Source organism: Patagioenas fasciata, chromosome 12, assembly GCF_037038585.1.
Source record: "Patagioenas fasciata isolate bPatFas1 chromosome 12, bPatFas1.hap1, whole genome shotgun sequence".
Lineage (NCBI taxonomy): Eukaryota > Metazoa > Chordata > Aves > Columbiformes > Columbidae > Patagioenas > Patagioenas fasciata.
Genome location: NC_092531.1, coordinates 19940834 through 19955519, shown reverse-complemented (window position 1 = coordinate 19955519; position 14686 = coordinate 19940834). Strand labels below are relative to the sequence as shown.

Below are 14686 nucleotides of genomic sequence, written 5' to 3'. Positions count from 1 at the left end.
GTGAGAACTACCTCACTACGCCAGCAAGGAATTTAGCTTTTTCTCACCCATAATAAAAACCACCAATAAACTCTAAAGCATCTGATTTCTAGTTTTTTTGTGGGTTTTTTGGTTGGTTTTTTGTAATATATATAAAATAGTCTTGTTAGACTGCCTGACCATGTCACAACATGAGCTCAATTACAGCTACAACAGAACTAAAGCTTACTGTTTGCAAGAGATCACACTGCATACTTTTTAAGGACTGTTGACTACTTAAAAATATTTGTGATTACACTTTCTTCCCCTGCTCCTCAATAACTTAGAAGCATAGCTAAAATGGTTACAAATAGTTAAAAAGTCTATAAAAATGGCAGGGCTTATTTCTGCAGAGAAGACATACCTCCACTCTAGATTGAAATAATTGCAATCTCCGTGAACTTAAAAAGGAAACACTAAGTAACTCACTGGTTTATCTTAGAAACGCATCTATCTCCCTTGCCATCTTCACATGCTATAAAACAGGGACCGGCCCCACTGTCAAATGCCTTCTTTGCACTTGGAAAAGCACTTCCAAGGGTGCAGCTCCAGGGATATTTCTGCTGGTGGAAGCACCGGAGCCTCTGCTAGGGCAGCTGCTCATGAGAACATAAAGGGACATCATTCAGGGAACTGATTCAGGTAAAGAATGAACTTTTTCGCTGAACCAATCCAAGGTATGAATTGTACAGAGAAAAAAATATATATATATGTATTAAGTAGAATCCATTTCCCAGTCTGGTTTGCTGAACAGACCCATAAATACCAGTAAGGCCCAGGTGGGGAACTAGAAGAAGCTGCCTATGCCTACACTGACACACAAAATGTAACACAAAATTACAGTTTGAGTTTAGGATGACACGGAAAATGTTTTACCTGCTGCATGCTTCCTCCAGCCGTCTCTGGAAGGGCATTAAACAGTTTACAAGTTTTATGGCGTCGCAGCATATTTGTCACGTAGACATCAACAGAGGAGTCACCCTGTTTCCGTGACAGAGGACCATAAATATATAGAAATATATATTTTTGAAAAAGATCTGTATAGCTTGACTGCAGCAACAAGTTCCCGGCGTAGCTGCTTTCCCTGGAGCACTGCCATCGTATTTTCTTATCACTAACCAAAGTAACTAACCAGCTAACTCCCAGGGACATGCTTTGCCTTCTAGATCTCCATAAAGGTCATTTGCAAGGGAGAAATGCGGGGTTTTTTTTTTTTTTAAATAATTAATTAATTAAAAGAAGACATTATGCCACATCCACAGCTTTGTTTCCAAAAGTAGGAAGAAGAGCAATGCCAGGCTGCAACACCACGACTGAGGCGTTTGGCTATTCAGTGAGAACAAGGAGTGGCTGATTCCCTCCCCACAGCAAGATTGTTGACAGCTGTTTTAGAGGAGAAAAAAAGCCAAGCATGACTAAGCTATTCATAAAAATCTCATTGTATCGAATACCCCAACAACGAGTTTTGATTTATAAAAAGTGCAGTGCTTCCTAGATGTGACTGTTCAGGTGCCAGCCCTGAATCAGGATCCCAACTGGATTATATCCCCCGTGGCAAACCCCATAGCAGCGAAGCAGAACTGTAACTACACCCAAAGCTATCAGTTGCTTCAGGAAGTCACTCATTACCTTTATCCTACAGGTGATTGATGCAAGCCAGCAAACACCAGAGCATTTGGCACCCAGCATCACCCAGTAATCACACACTGCAAGGTGCTTCCCACCCCAGCTTCCAGCATCCAGCCTCTCGGTGTGCCTGCAAAGGGGATGCTGCTCACGTTATCCTCCAGCTGGAAACCACACCAACTGCCAACTCCCTGTTCAGGATGCTGGGAAAAGGCTCTGGGAAGGCACATCATACCTTCACAGCCTCCTGGACTAACACTGCCTTCCACCAGCAGAGCAAAACCAAAACCAAATAGTTCCTCCATGCTAATCAGCTATGTGGTTTAGTTTACTTCAGGCTATTTATCACCAGTGTGGGGAACCCCTATAGAAATAACATTTAATAGCACTCAAGTAGATTGCAGAGATAACCAGCTACAGTAATAAGTAGAAAAGCTTCCAAGCTGCTTCAAGGACTGTATTATGGGCAAGTGGATCACCACCAAATACCAGGTAGAGAAAACAGATACGTCGGGTGTCGTGGAGACAGAGTGGAAAAGAAATAGGTACAGCAGGCATGACAACTTCCACTACTGATTTTTTTGTTAAGTAGCTATCTATTTAAAATTTATTATGCCAGCAGAAAACCATATGAAAGCACCCACTGCCCTTGTAACACAGGACTGCATGCATACCACCAATAAAACTACTTTTTTAATTTTTTTTTTTTTTTACTTCAGTATAATTTATTGACCACTGCCTTAATTCATGCTTTGGATAGAATAACCAGATTCCTTTAACAGTACTTAATCCTCCTCTTAGCACACAAGCACACCCTAGACCAGAACACAGCTTACTCAGGAGTATATCCTGCTGAGAGATTAGTAGTGAGTTCTGCATAAGCCTGAGTCTCAAAGCTTCCCTATATAGACTGTGTTTAAAAACATCCATCATCAGACACTACCTGGCAGAGCTCTGCTTCTATGCGAAGCTTTGACTCCTTAACTGTGTTTCCCTCCTTTGATGCTGTGAAGCTGTAAATCAGGAACATCGAGCTGTTCTTTCTCCCTGGCTGCAGTCACTCCAAACATGCTGTGTTCCCCCCTCTCGGGCTATGCTGGCCATCCCTTGGCCACCAGAGCCGGGCAGGAGGTGCAGGCTGGAATGCCGTCACACAATGCCATGCATCCACACGACCTGCAGAAGACTTGTCATTCCAGCTACTTACAAAACCCGTCTGCCTTGCAGAACTCCACATCCGTGCCCTTCTAGCAACAGCCCCAGGCTAGCCCGTCTGCCCAGCGCCGGGCAGCGCTGCAAGGAGACGGATTAGGCTCAACCTATGAACGCGGAAGATGGGTACATGCTTGAACTCGTGCCAAGAGACAACGCAAGCCCAAATGATCCTCAACCATGCCTCACCTTGCTATCAGGCCAGTAAAAGAAAGCCCCAAACCCAAGCATCCAAGCAAGATACTGTCACCATGGAAGGTGACAGCCTGGACCAGAGTGGCTTCTAAGCACATGCTCCTCCAGTACAGATGGCACCTTTTGTCCACAGGCATGAATGTTATAAAGCTAACGTCAATCTACTCCCACTGCTGAGGTATCTATGTATAAAAATACACCTCCTCTAACACGGTAATAAATGAATCATTAGTACCTTATCTTTAAGGAACTATGTGGAACTTGGTTCACCTTTGCAATTCCACAGTAGCTCAGCAAGGACATGTAAAACATGAAAAACACACCCAGCAAGGGATGGATTTTAAGCTGAAGAGAGTGACCACAAACAGAAATATTGTAGCTCGGCCCTTTGAAACTGACCAGATTACATTAGCCCAAAACTCCCAGCACACAAAACATTCATGGATCTCAGACCAACTGTCTAAACCCAGTTCTGAAGTTACATGCTTTACATATTTCTACTGCATCGCATATCTCCATGAGTACCTCAAGTTTCATGGCTGACCAACATTACAGGGAACACCACAGCTACCAACTGTCCTACAGAAATACAGCATTTCAAATCCCTTTATCACGTCCCCATCTGGTCATCCACAATAGAATCAGTACAGCACACTCTTAGAAAAAACTTTCAAAAATCCCTTTTTTCCACCTCTGAGCTCCAGCTAAAGTGAAGTCCCATAAAGGACACTGGAGCAGAACCAATTACAGAGGTCAGCAACATTGATCTTGACTAATCCCAACTCCTTTATATGACTTGCAGGGATAACACACTTGCAGAAGGTGGATTAATAAACTCCCAACAATTTACATGTTAAGAAACAACTAGCCTTTCACAATCTTAGTCCAGAAACTCCGATATTTGCCTCAAAAGGAGTGTCTCCATTCAAGAAAAAAAATAAATTCTATTTTCAAGCAACAGAGTGAATGCACAAAACGGGCCCCACAGCAATGTCCCTCTGAGTAATTCTGAAGGCCCACTCAGGCCCAAAGGTGAGAAAAACCAACACAGGCCAATTGCTCCGGAGACTCGGATATAAATCCCATATTACTTTCTTTGCGATAAACTGAGATACAAAGTTGCGTCAGCGGGCACGGAAGGTTTTCTTGGGTTTTTGTTTGGCGTTTTGTTTGTTTATTTGTTTTTCAGATCAGGGTATCAATAATTTGAACAGTGAGGAAGTGCGGGCAGGCTGGGGGTGTGTGTGTGTGCCCGGGCACACACTCGGGCACGCTCCGTGCCCGCCCCCCCCACCGGGGAGCGGGGCCGCCACCCCCGCGCCGGCAGCGGGGGGAGCGCACCCGGCCCCGGAGACAATAGCGGCGGGGAGCAGCCGCGCGACAAAACACGGAGAAATGAAATAAAAATAAATAGCAACTATAAAATGAACGGGAAGAAAGACACGCGAGGGAGAGGGACCGCCCGAAGCGGCTCCACGCGAAGTTGCGCGGAGAAAACCCCCGCGAGGGACGAGGAGGAGGAGGAGGAGGAAGGGCGGGGGAAGCGTGCGAGGGCGCGGGAAGAGAAGGGGGGGCTCCCGCACACCCGCCCTGGGGGAAAGAGCCCCCTTCCACCCCCGCCAGGGGCCTCCCCAAACTTTCCCCCCACCCCTTCGCCAAACTCCAGCGGGGCAAACTCACCGCGGGGACCCGGCGGGCGGCTTCGCCCCTGGCAGCGGGGCCGGGAGGGAAGGGAGAGGGAAGGGGACGGGGAGGGGGGAAAGAGGCGGCCGGGCCGGGTGCTCTCCGCCCGGGGAGGCGGGCAGGAAGGAGGGCCGGGGGCTGCGGGCTCCGCAACCTGAGCAGCGCCGCCGTGCCCGCCCCCGCGCCGCGCCGCCAGCCCGCATGCGCCGCCGCCCAGCCGCGCCGAGCGGGGCCGCCCCCGGCAGCGGGCGGGCCGGTGGGGGTTGGATGGCGGAGGGTGGCAGCGCCGGGAAGTTGCTCGGGGGTAAGTTTCTCCCGAGAAGGAGGAGGAGCGGCTGGGAAAAGCCCGGGAGTCCCCGTCTGGGCTAGTGCGGGTTTCTCACCTGTCACCTGGCTGCTTCTGCCTCCCGTTTGTCCTTTCCTCGTTTACTCAGCTGCTGTGGGAGATCCATCTACGTGTTTATGATACTGGCCTGCTGGTGTGAAAGGACACAGGCCACTGCTTATGCTGTGCACTTATTTGTATTTGAAGGGGAGACTTCCTTGCCGTGCACTGAACTCCAGATTTAAGGACTCCTTTTACTTGGGGTTGCATTTCTAGCGTTCCCATCTCCTGCAGTTAGAATGCCTCTTACAGAGCTGAGAACACAAGCTGTCAAGCCATGAAGGTGAGTTGCACATCTATACCCATCACAAAATCTAGCAGCTCAACTCAAGCCCCACCATTCCTATGGCTTGCCCTGGAAAAATGGAAAAGGCAACTCACCGCTAGCAAGTGAGTTCATGGGGCCTGTGGTCCACATGTGGCTGGGTTTGAGGAGGCTCCTGGGAACCAAAATGCATGATCTGTTGTGGTGGTGACTTGCCTTCAGTTATCATTTTTGTTAGAAGCTTTGGAAATGGGTACATATGGTGGCCCAACATTTCCACGCAGCTTAAGCTACTGTACACGCATATGTCCCACTAGACCTGGTGGTGCCCAGGTGATCACGTCCACAAAGACAGTAGCAATCTGAGTTAAATGTATGTTTTGTGCCCTACTAGAGCTGGGCAGCCCCACCTCACGACAACCGACCTCAACAACACTTTACAATACTTCCCAACAAGACCTTGGTGCTGGCCAGAGCGCTGGGCAAAGGCTGCAGGTAATTGCTATACATCACGTTCTCTCTAGGTAGAACAGAAATAACAATACTGCATACGGTGCAGATTTTCTGCTGAAAACACTGCGTGTGAACTTGGCATTGTCTTCCAAAATATGCACTACTGATCCTATTTAAATCAACTGAAATCATAAAAATGCTTTTAACACTTGTGCAATGTGATAATTGTGGAGACTGGAACGTGTCAGCATTGTACACCCTTTTCAACCAGGATGTGAAGCAGTAGTTTTTTCTTGCGTGGCTCCAACAGGGTGAGGCACATGAAAGCAGGGATACTGGAAATACATTTTCTTTTGCCTTCTCCCACCCCTGTAAGAAGGGATTATGAGACAGATGAGTTGGAAGTTCCCAGACTCATGAAGAGGGGTCAGGCACAGTGATGGCTCAGGAAAGAGCACCATCTAGTGAAAAGCCACTTCTTGCAGAAACTCCGTCCCCTATAAGTCTCCAACCAACCAATGACTAATCCAGCCCAGCCCAACCTACCTCATAACATCTGAGGCAATCCTGAGCGAGGTAGCATGGTAACAGATAACAGATGCCTAAAATTTTCCATAACACACACACCAAGATCTGTAGCTCAGCCTTCTTGGTTGTCCATCAAGGGAACATTTCTTCTCTGCTTGTCATCTCCAGCCAGGTAAGTCAAGCTCTGCCTTCTGCTGCCTTGCCTGGAGCTGACACAGCCCTGGTCTTGCTGTAGGGGATCTGCAGTCATATTGTGGGGATCAGAAGCCCCAAAGAGAAGGCTCAACCTCCCAGCTTACTCTGTACCAGCCATGTACATGCCCATGTATATGGGCTCACGTGTTGCTCTTGCAAATGGTTTGGAAATGCTTTGGGGGAGTCTTTTTGGCACACGGGTACAAAGGAGATCTGACAGCAAGGCTGTCCAGGAGCATTTACTGTAGTTGTAATATTCTAAACCAGGAGGCAAGGAAATCAGCATGGAAAATATCGAGGAAAGATGATGCAGCAGCTTAGCACTAAAGCAGGACGATGAACTGATGGACCCCATTCATCAAAGGTGTTATGGATCTTTCAGTCAAGGAGGGTGAATCAAAACACAGGCAGACAAAGTGTAATTTTTCCTATCAGAAATATTCCCTCGTGATGGCCCAGGACCAGAGACCAGTAAGCATCTGCTTCAAAAAGGCTGGATGAGCCACTTCAGATGCCCAGTGCTTGATAAAATACATCCTTTTTACTTCTCCTTTATCCAAGATGTAGTCTGTGCTTTACTTTTGTCTATAAACTGTTATCCACCCCCAAATTCTTTATCTCAAAATATCCTGTCTGCACCCACATATAGCCACAAGCCAAAACAGAGAGGCAGCAGATGAAGGGAAATTTGTGCAGCAGCTTTGTGGATGCCAGGCTCCTGACAAATCAGTTGCCTTAAAATCACCTCTGGCACTGGTTCCTCTGAGTTTCACCATTTGCCATATGTCCAGGTCTGCTTTTCAAACACTATAAAAAAAAAAAATATATATATCTATATATCTATATATATCTCAAGATGTTCTTCCATTGTCTCTTTCAGGTTTTAATTTGTTACCAGCTTTGCTACAGGGCTCCCTACTTCTTGCTGGGAACCTGAATTTAAGTGTGAGTTGCACTCATGAATGAGAATGGAATTTGGATCTGCACAACATAATCTGAACATTTGTGTGTAGTGGCATGAATTAGCAATATGAGCACATTGTTCCCATTTGCTGGAAATTAGCTGTCCTTGCAACTGAATAGAAAACAGAGTGCAATGTAATGATGGAAGCAGCAACTATTAAAGATTTGTTTTCATCATGTTTAAGCAGCTGCAAAACTGAGACCCTGAACATTAATGAGGCTGACAACAGTGCATGGTGTTTTCTTTGTGTTCCTGCTTGTTTGAAGCCAGTGCCTGGTGGCTGAGATAAGAGCAGCTACACCTGAAAAGATTTGAATATAATTTTCCTTCTTCTCTACCAATGTCATCTCTAAAGTCCTGTGAGCAGTACAATCTTTGCTTGAAAATTATGGACTGTGGTTGAGAGCAACTTTCAGGAGAAGTTTCACCACTCCTGTGGATGATATGTCTCAGTTAACGTGTAAAAAGTTCTAAGTGTGTCACAATCCGACATTGGAGTTCACCCTTATGACGTGAGATAGCCTGGAATGGGTGAACGGCAATAAAACCCACCTAAACCAAAACACAAGCACTTATGACCTGCAATATTAAATTAATGAAATCAAAGAAAGTTCACTGAGTTCTTCTGCCCCTCTGTGGGAAGCTTGTGGAGCTTTGGTGGGAGAAGGGGAGCAGTCTTACACCAACTGTCACCCACTATGTACCTCAGCTGCTTATCATTGCTTTTTCTGATTATTTCTCAATTCTGGAAGGCAGTGCTTACCAGTTGCTCATGCAGATGTCAGATGAGTTAGTTGCTCAATTGGTGGAGCAAATCTAGCAGATCCACCTCTGCAGCTCACAGGGCCCCTCTGTGTGCTGATAAGCTGCGCTGACACCAAGCTCTCAAAATTCCACCTTACATATATCATTGGAAGCCCTGATGTAAATACTGCTTTTTCCTTCTGGTCAAAACTTTCCAGTTACTAATGTTTAATGGACCTGAAAACAGGTAAGGGAACATCTCTTCTGACAGTCCTAGCTGAACCACACCCGCATGGATTCGTGACATGGACAAATAATCTTATTTCACATAGCGTTTGCTTTAAATATTATCAGGGCCAAATAAATCATCTAGTGAGCTGTGTTGTACCTGCACCTGCTGCCTTACTAGCCCTCTATCAGCAACTTCCAAGCAGTCAACACAGAAATAAAAAATAAAAGCAAATGAAGAATGAGAAAAGCTCCACAATCGGCTTTGCCGTCCCACAGGGATAAGGGGTGTGCAGGTGTGTTGCGAAGAAGGTGACATTTCCTCCCCTTTGTCCTCCTCCTGCCTGGGCTCAGAAATAATAGCGACTATAACGATAATAACTGGCACAGCCTCTGACTGCCTCTGCCAGACATCTGGAGACCTGACAAGGGTTTGCAGAGAGACTCGAGCCGTACCTACGGGCTCAACCCTCTGTTCAGCCCTGTAGGAGAGGTGCTGGATAGAGCAGCAAGGGAGGGATGAAAAGAGACTTGCAGACTGCAAACAGCATTGTCATTAAGCCTCCTGGAACCGTTTTCTCTTGCACTTTGGTTTTACACTTCATGCTTTTTCAAAGGACACTGTTAACAGGCGCCTGCTCTGGCCACCCTGTTTTTTTTAATATACCTTTTAATTTAATACTATTCTATTTCTGTCTTCAGCAAGGGTTGTTGTCCAGTTACGTGTAAAGCAAGGGATAGGCAAATCTATGCCAAAAGGCTTTATTGAAGTATCAGAAAACATCCATCAAATCAGTTTATGAAACTGAATTATGTGGGACCCCAGGAGTAAAAAATGTCAAACACAGAAAGTTAAATTGATAGCAGACCGGGATAAAAGCTTTTAGTCAATCCAGACTATAAAATTAATCAAATGCAGTCTACTCCCTAAAAATTAGAGCAGTTTCCTCATCCCCTGCACTCTACTCAATTTCAGATCTAAATAACATACAAAGTAGATTAAAATTAATCAATGCAGCAGATCCCACACTAAAGTAACTAATCAAGAAAGCAATACATGCATTTGCAACCAATTACTTATTACCATCACCACGTGTGGTCAGGATGTGAACACATATGGCATCCCTGGCTTCTCTTGAATCGATGCCAGAGCTGATGGGTGCATTTGCTTTTTGTGTGAGGCCATAAGAGAAACTGTCAATGTCTGGGGCACTTGGAAATATTTACTCAAATCTTGTAAATATTAACGAAGGGTGAAAGAGGACAAAATTATGGTGTAGGTGTACAACAGTATCTTTTTCCAGGATGTGAGTGCTCCATCTCTGACTTCCATTATTCAGGTTTCTCTGTATGTGTATATGAGCTGGATGAGACCTCCAAGCTACAGAATGTAAAAGAGGAGAGTCCTATGTGTGTTGAGATCCAGTAGCCCATAGGTGATGGCCAATATTTCCAGCTTATCCAAGCATGTAAACACTGTCTCCCATTTATATCCTTGCATTAAATACCTGGTCAGACTTTTCCTGTTGATGTTCATGTACCTGTCAAATAAAAAAGAAGAACCAAAAGGGATGCCTTCCTCAGAAAGACAAACAGAGAGTACATGTGTTTCACAGAGATCCAAAAGCAGCCCAGGAGCTCAAATCTTGGATGATCAACTTCAGGCATATTCACAAAACCTATGGACTGAACACAAAGTCATTTAAAAACTGCTCTGAATTTCCATCATCAGCCATCTACCAGCTGTTTTGCTGACACCTGTATGCTATAACATGCACCTGTAGCAGACTGTGGTAGCTGGCTTGATATCCTGAGAACAAAGCAGACTCCCTTTATTGAAATGTCCTGTGCTAGAAAGCCAGCAAGTTCCTTTCCTTCTGTCATGAAGCCTCGTTTTCTCACATACAAGTTCTGTACCCATTGCTGGTCCGCCCAGCTCTGCAAGATGACATACACCCACCAGATGGTTCTAGTACTTCTGCACCAGAACTGCTGATGTGCACAGGGGTCAGTGAAAATGCACCGTGCTTTTCCTCGGCTTGACATGCTTCCAAATCACAGAACAGTACAACAGGCCATTGAACATCTCTGTTTAGCAGCATGAACAGTTGGCCTGTTAACAAGTGCAGATCCCTTGTAGCAGTGGGTTAAAATAACTTCAGTTATGAAGAGAGCAAAATAAAGCTGCTTCACCATGGACTATGAAACGATGTTGTGTAGATCCCAGGAAGTCAGAAATACATTGCCACCAATGCCAGTGCCAGGAAGGACAATGGGGACTTGGGCACAGACTGGGTGTTGTGCCTGCATGCAGCCATGCAGTATGGTTCAGCATGGGCAGCATAATGTTGTGACACATGCGGTGCCACTGGTTTTGTCATTGCACTGCTTCCCCCTGCCTTTCCTCTGAAGAGTTAATTCTGAATATATATTAATAGCATGTAACTTTCATAGAGTCCCTAAAGAGTTTCTTGAGGAGTAGCCATTCTCATGGATGCACTTTTCTCCACATTCTCCAGACCAGGAGAACCACCATAATAGCATCATTTCTCCATTCCCCACTCTGCCTTTGGTTGCAGCCTGGGCTTGGCTGGCTATTTGCAGCAATAGGAGCATGGGATGTGCTGCGAGGTGAACACACTGCAGGGTCAGCATTCTGGTTTGTTAGAGTCTCCCCTCGCTCCTGTAACGCTAGACTGCTTCTCAATCATTTCTTAGCAGCTTGTACTAAGAAGCCCATTACATCGCCTGTGTCAAGAATGGGATGTGGCATCTCTGGCATCCCAGGCTGGGCAAGTCATGTTTTGCAACACACACTGACGTGCTTTTGTGTGGAAGGGATCTATTTCATATTAAGCAGCCGTCATATGGTATTTTTGATCACCACCTGTAAGCAAATCCAAGCAGAGCTCATTCCAAGGTCAGCTGGGTATTTCTGCAGACTTATCTCCAGCCTTGCAATCTGCAGAGCAGGCCATCGGACTGGCCATTTAAACCTCCAACAGATCAAACAGAGACAGAACTGATCCAGACTGGCAAGAAAGAGATTAGGATCAAGCAGCCTCCTCTATCCATGCAGCTCTGTATTGACAGGTGTCCAGGATGTCATTACAGTCAGCAGACGACTTCAATTAATGAGGTCTTTGTCTTCACAACTTTTATTTTTTATTTCTTGCCAACACAGGGCAGATAAACCATGCTTAGATATCTTTGAGCTTGCTCTTAGTGAAGCTGATTCAGTATTTTATTGCGTACCTGCCCTGGGTAGCGAGGCGGGCAGGGACCACGGCAGCAGCTATCTGGGGTAACTTGCCAGCCCAGAGAATTTGCTTGTGGCTGATTAAATAGCCATGTCATATGAGAACTTCAGCAAAAGCTATATTTCCCTTTTCATTAACTTCTTCCTCCTCTCACTGCCTGCCTGGGTTAGCCAAGAGCAGAAAGTAACTTATGTGCTTCTGTTAACAGATCAGAAAGTTGAGAGGCATGTCAGCAGGAAAGATCCCTTGACAGAACAGCCGATTAAATGCCTCACATAATTAATGTCACAACTACATTTTAAAAGTTGATGCTGCACAGATAGACATAGGATTTGGTGGTGTTTCTCTTGCACAATTATGCCCTTTAAAATCCTTTGCTTTGATTTTGATTCTCTCCCCTTTGTAGTATGTTTCCAAACATTGGCGTCTGTTTTCTCATATTTATCACAAGCCAAGAGCTTTGGTGCATGTATTTATTGAACTCCAAACCACATCCAAGGGTTTAGTGTTACATGGCAGAGAATCAAGTTAACATCCCTGAAACCATTTCCCATTTATTCCACCAAGATGGGAATAAAGGTGCACATAGCAGACTTTGTCCTGCAAAGCATTAGGCATCTTGAAATGTTTCTTATTGAAGATAGTGACATTATACTTTTTACAAATTGGGAACACTGTTTATTTGATTGGCTTATGAAGAGCTGTTGAAAGCCTGTACATACGTAGACAAACAGGTCTCTCCCTCTATCATTAGTCTGATTTACGCACTAATCCAAATATCAGTAAAACTATTTGTAATTTCTTTACGTCTGTGTAATTATTAAAACCACAGACACTCCTGCCACACTAAGTATTTGATTCTGAAAGAGAAACCGGGAGGCTCATCTCTTTGTGATGAGCCAACATATGGCCACTTCAGGTTACTTCTGTAATCACATTCAGTTCCTTTTTCGAGCATCTTCAAAATGAAAAGAGGAACTGAGTTATTCTTTCAGCTGTTGTGGCAACCAGAAGAATAAAGCAGACATTGCAGCTTATGCTGAAACCCCTGGGTGAAGAAAATAGTTTCGGGCCAGGAGTTTACAGCTGTCCATGTAAAAAATATGCAAAAGATGATGATATCTTGCTGTGCATATCTAAGACTATTTTGAAATAATTTGTACTTTAAAAATAATTCTATAACTAAGAATCCATGGGCAGAATTTGCCTGCTTATTTACTGTCACTCTATACACTATTTGATAATTACTTCTGCAAATGATTGTTTAGATATTGAGCTGTTTATTCTCACACAGAATTTAATTGTGCAAGATGTGACTGCTAATGATGGAAGAGCAATCCCTGCTAAATATCTGGACCTCAGCTGATACCTACAGTCTCTGCATGGCCGCAGTTTTTCCTGTCTTTCATTACCTTCAGATGAGTCACGGCAGCCCCCTCTCCTCGGCTATGGCTATGGCACCCCCTCAGCTACCACCCTCAGTCTGCACCAGTGGGGTATCTGGCATTCCCTGCTCCTCAGACCTGAACATGCTGCTCTCATCACCTGTCTCTTCTAGCACAGGCAGCAAGAACCTGGAAATTCAATGCACTTCAAGCCTCTGAGAGGTTTTCCTACAAACAGCACAGCCTGATACCATTTGTCTTAAGTCTAAAAGAGTAGACAAGAGACAGCTCCAGAAACTTAATGGGCTGTTATGGCTTTAGATGTTTGTACAACACGGCTTTGCTGTGCATTGGAACAAGGAGTCATGATGTTTATTATAAAAGTGAGAATGAAGATGTGGACTAATCACCTTTTCTCATCTATAAAAGGTGTTGGTTGTTTTCAACTTTTTACTGTATGTATAGCTTGTGTAATACGTCCGACTGGTGTGTGTGCTGAAAGACTGGATGAAGAAGGGAGATGGCTGTGTTTGGCAGGGAAGATGACGTGATGTGTCTCGTTACTATGGCTTTGCAAGATCACAGAAGTTAACATCTATTAGATCATGTATCAGGCTTATCCACACCCTCACACTACTTCAGCTAGTTCAGTTAGTTCTCTGGAGTCCATTTTTAGTGTTTTATCAGTTAACTTCAAGTATCTCAAGCAATTAAATAGACATATTTTTTCATTATTATTTTCTTTTCCTTTCTCTCAGAGATTCCTGCAATCTAACACCTTGCAGAGCTGTGCCTGGCTCTCCTGCCTGCAATCATTTCTTTGAAAGCCATGTAGCCATTTGCATGTTACCCACACTCACTAGATGGAGAGCAACACTTGATTTTCTTTGCATCCATTATTCGGCTCTCGCTTGGCTCTGAGCCCCCCAGGGCTGGGCACGGTAAAGCCATTACCTCCACACACCTGCACACCACATGCCTTCCCTGGGCTATTTCCACCGTAATTCAGCATCAGCTGCTGAACACAATGGTTGAAACAAGTATAATGAATTAAAACGTGGGGTAGCAGGAAGCATTATTAGTCTCCAGGGAATTTGCTGTCTCCTAAAGCACTATTTCCTAAAGCTTTTAGAGCAGGTCTTGCTACCGTTGCTTTCTTCTGCTCCTGCTATCGTAAGGAGGCCAATGTCTTCTGCACTTTTCCCATCAGTTAGTTCTTGACCGCTGGACCTCTGAACCAGGCTTACACCCCAGATTTGTGCTGGACCAACAGCCAGACCCATATAGCATTTGGTTTTATAGGTTAGAAGCAACACTGAAATTATTCTAGAAGTTATTCAGGTGCCAGCACTGAGGGTATAGCATCAATTGGTTAACGTTAGTTTTCAGCCAATATATTCATGCTGCTCCCTGGCTCAAGACAGATAAGGAGTGACTGCAAATGTACAAATATCCCCAAGGAATAAAAGTGTTGGCAGTTCCCTCTGAGCCTAAACTTCAGTGGTAGGGGACGAAAGTTTGGACTTGTTATTTGCAGCACAACAT

General features: G+C 45.0%; 1 protein-coding gene and 1 long non-coding RNA gene across 15 annotated transcripts in view; one reads left to right on the top strand and one right to left on the bottom strand.

Annotated features, from left to right (window-relative positions):
• Positions 1-4912, bottom strand: part of AKAP13 (A-kinase anchoring protein 13) — a 215210-nt gene extending 210298 nt beyond the window's left edge. For all 14 annotated transcript variants that reach the window (XM_071814007.1, XM_071814010.1, XM_071814015.1 and 11 more), the window contains exon 1: positions 4732-4912. The gene's annotated coding sequence lies outside the window, so the exon portion shown is untranslated. The remainder of the gene's footprint in view (positions 1-4731) is intronic.
• Positions 4913-5214: 302 nt separating this feature from the next.
• LOC139828903 (uncharacterized) lies at positions 5215-7591 on the top strand. The gene is made up of 3 exons (XR_011740966.1): positions 5215-5402; positions 5779-5879; positions 7441-7591. It is a non-coding gene; the product is annotated as an uncharacterized lncRNA (long non-coding RNA).
• Positions 7592-14686: the final 7095 nt, after the last annotated feature.